We start from the raw sequence: 16,653 nt of genomic DNA on the forward strand, positions 1-16,653 counted from the left end.
TCCTTTGTCTAACATAAGCTCTTCAGTTTTATTAAGTCCCATTTACTAATTGTTGCTCTTAGTATCAGTGCTGATACTGTTTTATTCAGAAAACCTTCTTCTGTGCCAATGAGGTCCAGGTCATTCTCCACGTTCTCTTCTATCAAGTTCAGTACCTATTGTTCTATGTTGAAGTTTTTGATCTATTTGCACTTGTGTTTTGTGCAAGGTGACAGGTATGGATCTATTCTTCTACATGCCGGTATTCAATTTGAGTAGCACCATTTGTTGAAGGCATTATCTTGTTTTTCAGTGTGTACTTGGCCTCTTTATAAAAAAATGAGGTAATTGTAGATGCATGGGTCTTTTATATATGTATTTGGGTCTTGAATATGATTCCACTGATCAACGTGTTTGGTTTTTGTTGTTGTTGTTGTTCCAGTGTCATGTGGTATTTATTACTATAGCTCTGTAGGAAACTTGAAATCAGGGATCAGGAATGCTGATACCTCTGGAAGTTGTTTTCTTGTACAGGATTGTTTTAGCTATCCTGAATTTTTTGTTTTTCCATATGAAATTGGGTATTGTTCTTTCAAGTTCGGAAAAAAATTGTGTGATAATTTTCATGGGGATTGCATTGAATATGTAGATTGTTTTTGACATTAAGATTGTTTTTTACATTAAGATTGTTTTTTCTATGTTAATCCTACCAACCCATGAGTATGGAAAATCTTTTCACATTATGATATTTTCTTCAATTTCTTTCTTCAAAGTCTTGAAGTTTTTAATCATATAAGTCTTTCACTCAAGATATTTTAGATTATTTGAGGCTATTGTGAAAGGTGTTGTTTCTTTAATTTCCTTTTCAGTTCATTTGTCATTTGCATTTATAAGGGCTACTGATTTTTTGAGTTAATTTTGTAGCCAGTTACTTTGCTAAAAGTGTATATCAATTATAGAAACTCCCTGTTAGAATTTTTAGGGTCACTTTTGGATACTATCATACCATCTGCAAACTTTGACTTCTACCTTTTCAATTTATAAAAGAAATACCACTATACTGACCCTCATGTACTGAGGTTACCAATAGATAGGTCATCCAGACAAAAACTAAGCAGAGAAATGCTGGAGCTAACAGAAATTGTAAATCAAATAGGCCTAACAGATAATTAGCAAACATTTTACCCAAACATAAAAGAATATACCTTCTTCTCAGCATTCTATGGAACTTTCTCCAAAAGTGACCACATACTCAGACACAAAGTAAACCTCAAAAGACACAAGAAAACTGGAATAACTTCCTGCATTCTGTCATACCACCATAGAGTAAAACTGGATATCAACAAGAGAAACAACAAAAAGCTTACAAACTCATCGAAACTGAACAACTCTTTACTAAGTGAAAAATGGGTCAAGTTATAAATTAAGAAATCAAAGGCTTTCTAGAATTGAATGAAAATGAATACACAACATGCCAAAACTTAAGGGACACAATAAAAGCCGCGATAAGATGCAAGAGCACTAAGTGCCTACATTAAAAACTACAGATAGCTCCTACTAGCAACTTAAAAGCACATCTGAAAGTTTTAGAACAAAAAGAAAAAACACACCCAAAAGAAGTAGACAGCAAGAAAAAAATCAAACTCAGCTGAAATAAATGAAATATAAACACAGAGAACAATACAAAGAATCAATGCAATAAAGAGTTGGTTCTTTGAAAAAAAAATATCAACAAGGTGGTCAAACCCTTATCCAAACTAACTAAACATTGGAGAGAGAATATCCAAATTAACAAAATCAGAAACAAAAAAGGTAACATGACAGCAGACATTGAGGAAATCCAGAGAATCATAATGATATTCTTTAAAAACCTGTACTCTACTAAATTGGAAAATCTAAAAGAAATGAAAATTTTTCTCAAAATATACCACTTACCAAAGTTAAATCAAGATCAGATAAGCAATTTAAACATATCTAAAACCCCTACTGAAATAGAAGCAGTCATTAAAAATCTCCCAACCAAAAAAGCCTAGGAACAAATTGTTTTAATGCAGAATTCTACCGAAAGAGTTAATGACAATACTCCTCAAAATATTCCACAAAATAGAAACAGAAGAAACATTGACAACTTCATTTTATGAGGCACCAGTTACCCTGATACCCAAACCACACAAACATTCAAAAAAATTACAGACAAATTTCTCTTATGAACAGAGATGCAATAATACTCAATAAAATAATCACAAACTGAATTCAATAATACATCAAAAAGATCATCCACCATGATTAAATAGGCTTCATTCCAGAGATGCAGAGAAGATTCAATATATGAAAATCAATAAGTGTAATTCACCATATAAACAAGCAAAAAAAACCATATGATCATTTCGTTAGATGCAGAAATGACCTTTGATTAAATCCAATACCCTTTCATGAAAAAAGAGATTAGGGAGACAAGGGACATACTTAAACATAATAAAGATAGTTTACAGCAAGACCATAGCCAAAATCAACTTCAATGGAGAGAAATTCAGAGCAATTCCACTAAAATCACAAAGCAAGACAAGGTTGTCTACTCTCTCCATACCTATTCAATATAGTACTTGAAGTCTTAGCTATAACAATAACAAAACTGAAGGAGATCAAAGGAACCTTGAAAGTCTAATTCTCCAGCTTTTACCTCACAAAGTGCTGCCCTTAAAATCCCGGGCCTGTAGACTTGTTTGTATGTGGTGCTGTGTGTGGAGCCCAAGGTTCTGGCATATGCTAGTCAAGATCTTCACCAATTTAGCTATGTGCTGTGCCATCAACCCCATCTTTTCTCTATTTAAGTGGAATGCCATTATTAACCTGTACCAAATTATCAAATTCACCTATTAAAGAACATTCTATTCTATTTTGGTATGCCTAAATGCATGACAGAATTAAACTTTGACTTACTGATAATTTACTCCGCATGGTAATATCCAGAGGGAGATGCTATTCTTTCTGTGCTTTTTAAAAAAAGACTTCCAATGGTCTTTTGGATTGTCAATTTATTTCCACAAGAATTTTAGAATCAGCTTAATGTGTTCCTTATAAACCCTACTGATATTTTACTAAAATTTCAAATGAATGTAGACTGAAATTAGTGTCATCTACTTTCCAAATTAGAAAAATAGTATGTACTATTCTTAAATCTTATTTGAAATCTTTCAAAATGTGTTCTTCATTCTGGTCAGAAACATTTCTTATTATGGGCACTTTTGTTGTTACTGTAATTATTATATTTGCTTTCTTATATAGTGTCATTTTGAAGACAATAGACTGGATTGAGCTTTTCAATATATAAAAGTGAGATTTATCTTTAGTATATAGCAAGTGCCAAAGAAGGTACTGAGATGAGCTGGGATTATTGTTTGAGCTCAGAGGAAAAAAATATTTCTCTCTTTGAATACAGATCTTTTAATGAAAAAAATCACAAAATTAGATGGATTCATCAAGGGAGTTCAAAGTATTTTTCTTCCAAAATTCTTTTTTTTTATGAGAAAGTAATTTTATTAAATTATAAAAGTTTCCATTTCCGCCCCTCCTCCCAACACCCTTCCACTCCCCCCACTTCCTCCTCTCCTCCCTCTCCATCCCTAAGAGCAGTCAGGGTTTCCTGCCCTGTGGGAAGTTCAAGTTCCTCCCCCCTCCCTCCAGGTCTAATGAGAGTTTACCAAGGCCGTTGGACTGGCACTGAATGAGGACGCGACCCAACCAGATTTTCTGAATGTGGCCGGATTCTCTGAATGTGGCTGGCCCGGAGTCTTTCTGAAAAGCCATTGACAATGACACTGGGACTTGTTTCCTCTGCATATACTGGATTTTGGGGATCCAGTCTGTCTGGACACTCATCTTCCAAAATTCTTTATACCATTAATCCAAAATATAAGTCTTCCTTTTCTACTCCATTTCCTTTCATTGACCATCTATTTTACCCACAGCAACCATCATAATCATAGTTTGTTTATGTGTGAATGCCCACACATATGCATGTAAGTACATATGTGGAAGTCAGAGTTCAACCTATATACTAAAATTAACATTTCAATCATCAAGAAATACTTCAGGGCTAGGGATGAAGTTCAGTGACAGAAGGTTTGCTTAACACACATGAGGCCCTTCAGCTCCATATAAAAAGCATCCAAATATCTCAGAAAGTGTGATTTATATATTAAATACCTTCATGGTGCTCAAAGGGTTCTAATGTAAATTTTCTTGTGTGTGTTTGGTTTTTCTTTTGTTCTGGAATTATTTCTGAACCACAAGGTAAAACACCATCATAATACCTTCAATCTTTTTGTTTCTTTTAAAAATACTTCACTTACTTTTATTTGGCATGTATAGGTGTTTTGCTTGCATGTTTGTCAGTGTGCCACGTGTGTACAATGCCAGGAGAGGCCAGAAAAGTGCATTGAATTCACTACAATTAGAGTGACAAACAGCTGGGAGTTGCCATGTGGGTGCTGGCAATCAAACCTAGGCCGTCTGGAAAAGTAGCAAGTACTCTTTACTGGTGAGTCGTCTTTTCAGCCCCTGACAATATTCTTACCTGTCAGGTCGGTAGCTTCAAGGTGTGAGGAAACCACCAGGTGAAGTTGTAACAATTGCTGTGTCCTCTGGTGGCTTTTTCTCTTTGAGGACTCATTCCTGAGAAACAGTTCTACAGAGATAAGAAAGAACACATGAGAAGGGTTTAGACAATAAGAAGATGCGCACCATTTCCTCCACTTATATTGATTTTGTATTCTGTGACTTTGAGGAACTTGTTCATTAATTTTAATAGATCTTTCGGTGAACTTTTAAAGCTTTTCTCTAAAGAAAGTCATGTCATCTCCCCACATTCACAATTTGGCTTCCACATATTTAATTTGCATGTACTTTAGTTTATTTCTCTTGCTTGACTGCTCTCGCTAAGATTTTCTGTACTGTGTTTGGGTGAAAGTTATAAAGGAGCCATCATTGCCTTGTTCTGGACATCAGAGAGGAAAATTTCAGGTTTTTCCTCTCTGAATTCAGGAAAATATTCAGTACCTAATATGTATATTTAATATGTATGACTTTATTATATTGTAGTGCATTTCTGTAGCTAATTTGTTCAGAAATTATATCTTAGCGGACATAAATTTTACCAGTTTTTCTATCCATTGAAATCATCATGTTAATTTAAGTTGTTTTACTGAAAACAGATTCTTTTCTCATATAATACACCCCAACAACAGTTTCTCCTCCCTCCATTCTTCATGATTCCCTGTCCGCTGCCTCTTTCCCCCAGATCAACTGTCCCTCCATCTTCCTTCAGAAAAGAGCACAACCAAATTTGACAAAACAAGGTACAATAAGACAAGGTAAAAGCCCTCATATCCAGACGGACAAGGCAACCCAATAGGGAGATAAACACGTATTTTTTTACTCTTTGTTATGTAGATGTATAGCGTATGTATTGATTGATGTTGTATTGATACATTCTTGCCTTTTGGGGAATAGTATTTTGTCATGGTGACTAGACATTTTAATGTGCCCTTGGATTTGATTTGCAAGTGTTGTTTTTTATTTTAATTAATTTAGTTTTTTTTAAAAAAACAATATTTTATCAATTTACATACCAATCCCAGTTCTCCCATTCTCCCCTACTCCTGCTTCCTCAACCTTCCACCTTACCCATTATCCACTCCTCAGAGAGGGTAAGGCTTCCCATGGGGAGTCAACAAAGTCTAGCACCTAAGTTGAAGCAGGATCAAGGCCCCACTGTATCTAGGCTGAGTAATGTATCCCTCCAAAAAGAATGGGCTCCAAAATGTCAGTTCAAGCAGTAGGGATAAATCCATGTACCACTGTCAGTGGCCCCACAAACGGCCCAAGCCACAAATCTATCACTCACATTCAGAAGGCCTAGTTTGGTCCTATGCATGTTTCCCCACTATCAGTTCAGAGTCAGTGAGCTCCCACAAGCTGAGGTCAGCTGTTTATGTGGGTATCCCCATCACTGGCTTGACCCATTTACTCATATTACTTCTCCTACCTTTCTTCGACTAGTCTGCTGAAGCTCATCCCAGTGCTTAGCTGTGGATCTCTGCATCAGCTTCCATCAGTTGGCTGGGTAAAGGTTCTATGATGACAATTAAGGTAGTCATCGATCTGATTACAGGCACCCTCTCCATTATCACTTAGGGTCTTAGCTGGCTGGGGTCATCCTTGTGGATTCCTGGGATTTTCTCTAGTGCCAGGTTTCATTCTAGCCCCATAACAGCTCCCTCAATCAAGATATCTCTTTCCTTGCTTTCCCTCTCTGTCCTTTCCCCATCTCGACCATCCCATTACCTCATGTTCTCTTTCTCCCTCCCTTTATCCCCTCACCTTCTTCTTTTGCTCTCCTTTCTCCACCCACCCATGCTCTCAATTTTCTCAGGAAATCTTGTCTATTTCCCATTCCCAGGGGATCTATGTGTGTCTCTCTTAGGGTTCTCTTTGTTACCTAGTTTCTCTGGGGTCATAGACTATATAGGCTGGTTGGTTATCCTTTGCTTTATGTCTAATATCCACTAATGAATGAGTACATATCATGTTTGTTTTTCTGTGTCTGGGTTACCTCACTCAGGATGGTTTTTCTAGTTCCATCCATTTGTCTGCAAATTTTAAGATATCATTGTTTTTTACTGTTTGGTTTTTTTGTTGTTGTGTTGTTTGTTTGTTTTTTTAACCTATTCTTTGGTTGAGGAGCATCTAGGTAGTTTCCATGTTCTGGCTATTATGAATAATGCTGCTATGAACAGGGCTGAGCAAATGTCCTTGTGGTATGAGTGTACATCTTTTGGATATATACCCAAGAGTGGTATTGCTGGGTCTTGAGGCAGATTGATTCCCAATTTCTGAGAAACTACCATACCGATTTCCAAAGTGGTTGTACACGTTTGCCTTCTCACCAGCAATGGAGGAGTGTTCTTACACCACATTCTCTCCAGCAAAAGGTATCATTGTGGTTTTGAACTTAGTCATTCTGACTGGTGTAAGATGGTAACTCAGAGTCGTTTTGATTTGCATTTTCCCGATGGTTAAGGATGTTAAGCAATTCCTTAAGTGTCTTTCGACTATTTAAGATTTCTCTGTTGAGATCTGTACCCTATTTTTTAATTGGGTATTTTGGTATTTTAATGTCTAGTTCCTTGAGTTTTTTATATATTTTGAGTATCAGCAATCTGTCTAATGTGGGGTTGGTGAAGATCATTTCCCATTTTATAGGCTGCTATTTTTGTCTTATTGACTGTGTCCTTTGCCTTACAAAAGCTTCCCAGTTCAGGAGGTTCCATTTATTAATTGTTGCTCTCAGTGTCTGTGCTACTTGTCCCCTGTGACTATGTGTTCAAGGATACTTCCCACTTTCTCTTCAGTGAGGTTCAGTGTGGCTGGATTTGTGTTGAGGTCTTTGATCCAATTTGGGTTTCACTTTTGTGTATGGGGAAAGATGTGAATCTATTTGCATTCTTTTACATGTTGAAATCCAGTTATACCAGAACAATTTGTTGAACGAGCTTTCTTTTTTCCATTGTATAATTTTAGCTTCATTGTAAAAATCTGGTGTTCATTGGTATGTGGATTGATGTCTGGGTCTTCCATTCAATTCTGTTGGACCACCTGTCAGCTTTTATGCCAATGCCAAGCTGTTTTCATGACTGTGGCTCTATAATAGAGCTTGAAGTCAGGGATGGTGATATCTCCAGAAGTTCCTTTATTGTACAGGATTGTTTTGGCTACCTGAGTTTTTTGCTTTCCACATGAAGTTGTGTATTGTTCTTCAGAGGTCTTTGAAGAATTGCATTGGGATTTTAATGGGAATTGCATTGAACTTATAGTTTGCTTTTGGTAGGAATCCCATTTTTATTATGTAGAGCCTACTTATCCAAGAGCATGGGAGATATTTCCATTTTCTGATATCTTCTTCAAATTCTTTCTTCAGAGACTTACAGTTCTTTTTGTACAGGTATTTCATGTCTTTAGTTAACATTACCTCCTAGATACGTTATATTATTTGTGAGTATTGTAAAAGGTGATGTTTCTCTGATTTCTTTCTCAGACCTTTTATCATTTATATATTGGATGGCTACTGGTTTTTGTTTTTTTTTTTTTTCAGTTGATCTTGTATCCTGTCATGTTACTGAAGGTGTTCATCAGCTGTAGGAGTTCCATGGTCGAATTTTTCGGGTCACTTATATATACTATCACATCATCTGCAAATAACAAAAGTTTGACTTCTTCCCTTCCAATTTGTATCACTTTGATCTCTTTTTGTTGTCTTTTGCTCTAGCTAGAACTTCAAGTATTATATTGAATAGATGTGGAGAGAGTGGACAGCTTTGTCTTGTTCCTGATTTTAGTGGAATCACTTTGAGTTTCTCTCCATTTAATATGATGTTGGATATAAGCTTGCTGTATATTAATTTTATTATGTTTACATACATTCCTTGTATCCCTGATCTCTCCAAGACTTATCATGAAGGGGTGTTGAGTTTTGTCAAAGGCTTTTTCAGCATCAAATGAGATGATCATATTTTTTTCTTTCAGTTCATTTATATAGCGGATTACATTGACAGATTTTCGTATGTTGAATCATCCCTGTATCTCTGAGATGGAGTCCACTTGATGATGGTGGATGATTTTTAATGTGTTCTTGGATTCTGTTTGCCAGTATTTTATTGAGTATTTTTGCATCAATGTTCATGAGGGAAATTGGTCTGTAGTTCTCTTTCTTAGATGAGTTTTTGTGTGGTTTGGGTATCAGGATAACTATAGATTCATTTAAAGAAAAGTTTGGCAATGTTTCTTCTGTTTCTATTGTGTGGAATATGTGAGAAGTATGGGTATTAGCTGTTCTTTGAATTTCTGGTAGAATTATGCATGGAAATCATCTATCTGGTCCTGGGTTTTATTTGGTTGGGAGACTTTTGATGACTTCTATTTCCTAAGGGGTTATAGGTATACTTTAATTGATTATCTGGTCTTAATTTATTTTGGAATGTGGTGCCTATCCAGAAAATTATCCATTTCTTTTACATTTTCTGATTTTGTGGAGTATAGATTTCAAAGTATGATCTAAATAGTCTTTGGATTTCCTCAGTGTCTGTTGTTATGGTACCCTTTTCATTTCTGATTTTGTTACTTTGGATAGTCTTTCTCTACTCCTTGGTTAGTTTGGACAAGGGTTTGTCTATCATGTTGATTTTCTCGAAGAACCAGCTCTTTGATTCATTGATTCTTTGTATTGTTTTCTTTGTTTATATTTTATTGATTTTAACCCTCAGTTTGATTATTTCCAGTCATCTACTCTTCCTCGGTGAGTCTACTTTTGTTTGTTCTAGGGCTTTCAAGTGTGCTGTTAAGTAGCTAGTGTAAGATTTCTCCAATTTCTTCATGTAGGAAGAAATTAGTGCTATAAACTTTCCTCTTAGCACTGCTTTCAAAGTGTCCCATAAGTTTTGGTATGTTGTGCATTCATTTTCATAGAGTTGTAGAAAGTCTTTAACTCCTTTCTTTATTTCTTCCTTGACCAAGGGTGATTCAGTTGAGCATTGTTCAATTTCCATGAGTTTGTAGACTTTCTACAATTAGTGTTGTTGATAAATTCTAACTTTAAGACATGGTGGCTGATAAGACACAGGATGTTACTCCATTTTTTTAATCTGTTAAGGTTTGCTTTGTTACCTCAAACAAAGGTTCATATACTAAGTATATGAACAATTTTAGAGAAAGTTCCATGAAGTGTTTTGAAAAAGTATTTTCTTTTGTGTTTGTGTGAAATATTATATAGATGTTTATTAAGTCCATTTGAGTCATAACATCTGTTAGTTCCCTTATTTCTCTGTTAAGTTACTGTCTAGGAGACCTGTCTATTGGTGATTGTGTGGTGTTGAAGTCTCATACTATTGGTGTGTAGGGTATGGTGTGAGATTTAAGCTTCAGTAATGTTTATTTTATATATGTATGCACTCCTGTATTTGCAGCATAAATGTTCAGAATTGAGACTTCATCTTGATGGACTTTTTCTTCTCCTGTGATGAGCATGAAGTCTCTTTCTCCATCTCTTTTGTTTATTTTAGTTTGAAATCAATTTTGTTAGATAATAGGATAGCTACTCCCACTTGTTTGGAGAACATTTGATTGAAAAATCTTTTCCCAATGCTTTCCCTTTGAGGTAATTACTGTCTTTGAGGTTGAGGTATGTTTCTTGTATGCAGCAGAAAGATGGATCCTGTTTTCATATCCATTCTGCTAACCTGTGTCATTTTATAGGTAAATTGAGTACATTGATATTAAGAGATACTAATGACCAGTGATTGTTAATTTCCATTGTTTTTCGGTGGTAGTATTTTTGTGTTTCCCTTCTTTGGTGTTTGCTGGTGTGAAGTTGTCTGTTGCCTGTGTTTTTGTGGTATAGTTAGCTTCCTTGGGTTGGAAGTTAGCTTGGGTTTTTCTTATAGTACTTCCTGTAACGCTGACTTTGTGGATAGGTGTTGTTTAAATCTGATTTTGTCATAGAATATCTCGTTTTCTCCATCTATGGTGATTGAAAGCTTTGCTGGGTAGAGTAGTCTGGACTTGCGTCCATGGTCTCTTAGTGTCTGCAGCACATCTTTCTAGGACCTTCTGACTTTCAGAGTTTCCATTGAGGAGTCAGGTGTAATTCTGATAGGTCTGCCTTTATATATTACTTGACTTTTATCCTTTGTAGCTCTTAATATTCTTTCTTTCTGTATGTTTAATATATTGATTATTATATGGTGAGGGGACTTTATTTGTTCTAGTCTATTTGGTGTTCTGTAAGCATCTTGTACCTTCATAGCCATAGCCTTCTGTAGGTTTGGAAAGTTTTCTTCTATGATTTTGTTGAATACATTTTCTGTGCTTTGAGCTGGAGTTCTTTTCCTTCTTTTATCCCTATTATTCTTAGGTTTGGTCTTCTCATAGTTTCCCAGATTTCCTGGATGTTTTGTGTTAAGGATTTGTTAAAGTTAACATTTTCTTTGACCAATGAATCTATTTTCTCTACCATAACTTCAACTCCTGAGATTCTCTCTTCCATCTTTTGTAATCTGTTGGTTAAGGTTACATCTGAAGCGTCTGGTTGTTCCCCCAGCTTTTCTACTTCCAGAATTCCCTCAGTTTGTGTTTTCTTTATTTTCTCTATTTCAATTTTCTAGTCTTAAACTGTTTGAACTGTTTGCTTCACCTGTTTGATTGTTTTTTTCTTGACTTTCTTTAAGAAATTTGTTGGTTATTTTTCCAGTTTTTAGTTTGTCTTTTTCTCCATTCCTTCAAGGAATTTTTTTCATTTTCTCTTGAAGGGTCTTTATCATCTTCATAAAGTTATATTTAAGGATATATTCTTCTGCTTCTTCTGGGTTAGAATATTTAGATATTTGTTTAATAAGACCACTAGGTTCAGGTGTTGCCATATTGCTCTTTTATTGAATATATTCTTTCATTGGCACTCACGCATCTCTTCCTCCAATTGGTGCAGTTGGGGCCTGTGCTTCATGAGGTCTCTCTTCCTCCAATTAATGTAGGTGGGGCCTGTGGCTTCCTCCTGGTGCAGGTGGGACCGTGTCTCTGCTAGTTGCTGATGTGCTTCTGAATGGTCCTCTCTAAGGTGCAGTCAGGCCCAAGACTCCAGTGGTCATAGGTGCAGAGGGGGATGGCTTCAGGTATGGGGAGACTGCTCTGAGGTCTCTGGGGTTTGGTGGTTCAGGGTAGGGCACAGGATGTTCCTCCATGGTATAGGGCCTGGAGAGCAGGTTCCTCCAGCTGGAAACCCAGACACTCACCTCGCCAGGGGCAGTCAGGGCCAAGGTTCTAGTTGTTACAGAGGCAGTGGGGGATGGTTGAGGGTTTGGGGTGGTTGCTCCCAGGTCTCTGTGATTTTGATGGGTGTGTGTGGGCATGGGATGTACCTTTTGTGGCTAGGGTCCAGAGAGCAGGACCCTCCAGATGGGAACCCAGATACCTCTCCAGGTGCAGTCAGGGCCAAGGTTGTGTGGTCTCAGATGCAGTGAGGTATGGTTGTGGCTTGGGGAGGCTGCTCCCTGGTCTCTGGGGCTTCACTGAGTGTGGTTGGGGCGCAGGATGTGCCTACAGGGCCTAGGATCTAGAGAGCTGGGCCCTACATCCACGAATCCAGACACTCATCTTTCAGGGGCAGTCAAGGTCAAGGCTCAAGTAGTCAGAGATGCAGTAGGGGATGGTTGCAGGTGTTTGGAGGCTGCTCCCAGGTCTCTGAGCTTTGTTGGGTGGGGGTGGGAGTGGGGTACCGGATATGCCTCTAAGGGCTAGGGGCTAGAGAGCTGAGCCCTCCAGCCACGAACCCAGACACTGACCTCTCCAGGGGCAGTCATGGCCAAGGCTCCTGTTTAATACCTTTAGTCTTATAACTCGTTCCAAATGAACACTCTTGGCTTTTGTCACATTCCCAAAAGAAATCCTCTTACTCAAAATGAAGATCTCTTTTTTCAGATTATGTTTCTATTGGACATAAGCTTTGAAAGTTGCCCCATGGAACACCAGAGATACTTGTTTCGCTTATTCTAGAATACAGTTGTGCATGTTTGTCTGTCCATTAATAGTGCAAGCTTCTCAAAAACCATGAAAATTAACTTTGCATCTTCAGCCTTTAGATATGTACAAGATATTCAGTGAAATCCCAGGAAAACACAGGCTTGACTAGACAGATCTTTTTATATCTTTCTACTTCATGAACACTGGTATTTTCACAGAGGAGAAACATTTTTTATAGGAATATCATCTGACAGTATTACAGAAGACAAAATTTGTAAATAGAAAATAGAATCCCACATTTTTTCCCTCTCAAGAGATGTAGTCTTACATAAAACAAAGATCTAACGTTCTAGAATAGACAGTTTACATCCCCCACCTCCAGAATTCCAAGTCCTCTACTCTAGTGATGGCCAAATAATAACAAATACTTCTGATACTGAACGACTTAGGTGAGTCTCAAAAAGTCCTGCCCAGTCCTGCAGTCGTTAAGTCCCAAAGTATCACACAGCGGTCTACATTAGTTACAAACTGATCAGCCCATTAGCTCAGGTTAATTAACTAATTCTTATAACTTACATTAGCCCATAATTCTTGTCTGAGTTAGCCACGTGGCTTGGTACCTTTTCAGCCAGGCAGTCACATCTTGCTTCCTCTGAGGCTGGGTCCTGACTTCAGACTAAAATTTCCCTCTTCCCAGAATTCTCCTTGCCCCACCTCTACTTCCTGTCTGGTTACCCTGCCTATACTTCCTGCCTGGCCACTCTCCAATCAGCGTTTATTTAAAATGCAAGTGACCATTGTCCCATAGCAGTCTACCTTTTCCTTCATATTTGAATTATATTAATAAAGTTATGATTTTAGTAACTATGTACTTACAATTTCATCTTTTAGAAATAATAAATATATATATTATAAATATAAAACTGCCAGGTCATGACTGTTTTATTAATAAACTGATGATAAGCAGCATGATAGAGCAAAGGTTATGGTTACTGGAGGCTTAAAATTTTGGCTCTGTTCCTTACTGGCCATATAATCTTGGCTATATTATTTCACCTGTGTGGGTGTCAGTTTCTTTATTAGTAAACAGGTGGCAGTCAACAGTACACACCTTAAAGCAGCACTGGAAGAAAACATTCTGTGACTCTGTCCTAGTCTGCACTGACCAAATGCTTGCCACTAGCTGTATGGGACAATTCTTGTTAGATCAAGTAAGTAACTCAATTCAGTTTTTTTATTCTGTTCTAACTAATGCAAATGTAAATTAGAATGGCAATGCAGATGGCTAGTGGCCACTCCCCTGAAAAGCAGTCTTAGAACAAACACAGTATTTAGTTCAATGAATGGTATAATTACTACCCAGCAATCCATGCCACAGAAAAGTAGTGCACAAGTCAATCTTCTTCTCCCTAATATCACACGAATTTTTTTTTCTGATAATTTTGCTTTCTGACTAATTTTACCCCTTGCAGGAGGCATGGGTTTCAGAAAACAACAGACTACTCAGCACACTTCCCCCCCATTTTCTCTAGAACCAACATATATACTGCATACTTATCCTATTTTGAAGAATTTTTCTTCAGTAATGGATCCTGGATCCAGTCAGATTCTAACAGCATCGTGTTTTTACTACTATTGCTAGACTTTTAAAAGTATAAAGCTATAGCATAAATTTCTTATTTGGATTAATTTACAAGAGGATTTTATTAATGTGCTTGAAATAAACAAATTACTCAGCCATTCTAAACCTTAAAACATCTAATGCCTCTCAAAACTCACTCTGTAACTTACCTTCCTTTTTGAGAAGGTTAGAAGATGGTTTAATATTTCACACACTACTGTATACCTTGGAAAGGATGTATGTAATCTCAACATTAACAACCCCATGTCTATCTCAATATGCCACTCTACTTTGCAAACAGCCCTAGGGCATCAAACCGGGGTTTTTTTTCCCCAGCAAAAGACTCCGTGAACAATAAAAACAATCAAGATTTCTTCTCTTGCTATATGACAGGAACCAGTTGAGAATATGAGAACAATTGCTATAAGAAATAATTGAAGGTCTGAAGTTTTCAGATGTTTTAAGAAACACATAAGCCAGAAACATGTTAGACAAATAAAGCCCTTCCATTTATCATTCTATATTCTAAGACAGGAAATGCAGAGATGCAACTGCAATGGTCTGGCATACAACCCTCTCAATGAGGATGACAGAAAGGAAACTGGCCTGCTGTAACAGGGAGGAAGCAGAGGATATGGGGTGGTGGCACACATCACCTCAGCACTTGGGAAGTTAAGCAGAGATTACTGATTTTTAGTTTGAGGTCAACCTGGGCTATGAAGCAAGGTCCATGCCAGTTTAGACCACACAATGAGACTCTGTCCAATAGAGAGAGAGGGAGACAGGCAGAGAGGGGGAGGGGATAGATAATTAAACACAGTTTTTAAGTATGTGCTGGTATCAAAGCTAGCAGCTAGAAACAATCCAGTTGTAACAGAACCTTTACTTTTTGTCGAAAGGAATTTTTTTCTGAAGTAATTGGCAGTGCAGTTTAAACAGCATTTGGTTTGACTCAGATGTAACAGTAAAAATGCTGTCTACTTTTAATCTCATTCCAAGGCTTAATTTCCTGTGATGATAGCTCTCAGCTTTGAAAATTAGGACTAGCTTCTTCAAGCAGGATCTACATAGAGTCCTTTCCTCTACAGAGAGCCAAGTCCTCTCTCTCAGTCTGATTAAGTCCACCTCCACAATCACTTGAACTGGGGGGAAGGAGTTTTCTAAACAAAAGGAAGTTGTGGTACAGCAAGAGGAGAAGATGGCATGCGAGTGGCAATTAGCATAGCACATGCTACCTCTAATTCCTCTCGGAACCTGTAAGGACTAATGGCAAGCACTTTGGTAATGATCGCTATGCTTTACTGACTGTAACACTGTTTATAATTTGTCCTAATAAGTAACTACTACTGTGAGGAAATGGATAATTAAAGATGAAGTTAAAGGGGGGAGGGGAAACTTGCTAGCTGAACTCCGGGCCATGATTTTGAATTATTTATAGGCCCAATGCTTTCTTTCTTTTTAAATGTATTCTTCTCTCATCCCAAGCACAGTTTCCTCTCCTTCCCCTCCTCCCAGTCCCCCCTACACACACACCACCCCCCAACACAAGTACTTTCATCCAGCAAACTCACTCCGAGGTGTACACGGTCAATAACCAAACGTGAGAACACTGTCGGGTGTTTGGTTCACTACTCTTATCAAAAATCAGTATCAAACCTATATTCTTGTCAAACCATTTACATATCCAGATCATTAGTTACAAGGAGCAGGGGAGCAATTAGCACATCATGTATGCAAACAAAAGGTACCACTTTCTACAATCATCTTTAGCTCTTTCAACTGAGAAGGCAATCAGCTTAGTCAAAGGATCATGAAGAGTCCTTTTTGCCTACACCTGCCCCACTTCCTTTCCTTTTTAGATAGTTAAGAATTCTTTTTCAGGGTTAGCGAGATGGTTCTGATGGTGGGTAGAGGCACTAGCCTCCAAGCCTGAAGACCTGAGTCCAATCCCATGGAACCACACCGTGGAAGGAGAATGACTCCCAAAAGTGTTCTCGGACATTTACATGCGTACCCACACACATACTAATTACAGTTTTAATACAATTCTTTTCCAGAAAGAGAAGGTAGGTTGGATTTTTTTTATCTCTTTCAAATATCTCAAAAGATCTTAAAAATCAGTTCTTTAATATCTTCACTTATTTTAAAATCTCTGCCTCTGTCAAGAACCATATTCTTTCCTTTCCTTTAGTTAGAATGCTGTATTTCCATTTTCGCCTACAGTTGGAATTTCAGAAGGCATCAAAAGCATTTTCACTTTTTGCATATATAATGTGTGTGTGCCCAGGAACATGTGCGGCAGCCTTCTATCTGGTCTGAGATGGAGTCTCTCACTGTTTGCCGTTTCACGTGAGTTTTCAGGAATCCCTGTCTCCACTTCTCATCCCATTGTATGAGCAATGCATTATAGGTGCATGCTTCTGCATCCAGCTTTCAGAAGATCAGAAGCAGAACTCAGGTCCCCAGCCTTGCAGGGCAAATGCTTT

Source organism: Myodes glareolus, chromosome X, assembly GCF_982192425.1.
Source record: "Myodes glareolus chromosome X, mMyoGla1.1, whole genome shotgun sequence".
NCBI lineage: Eukaryota > Metazoa > Chordata > Mammalia > Rodentia > Cricetidae > Myodes > Myodes glareolus.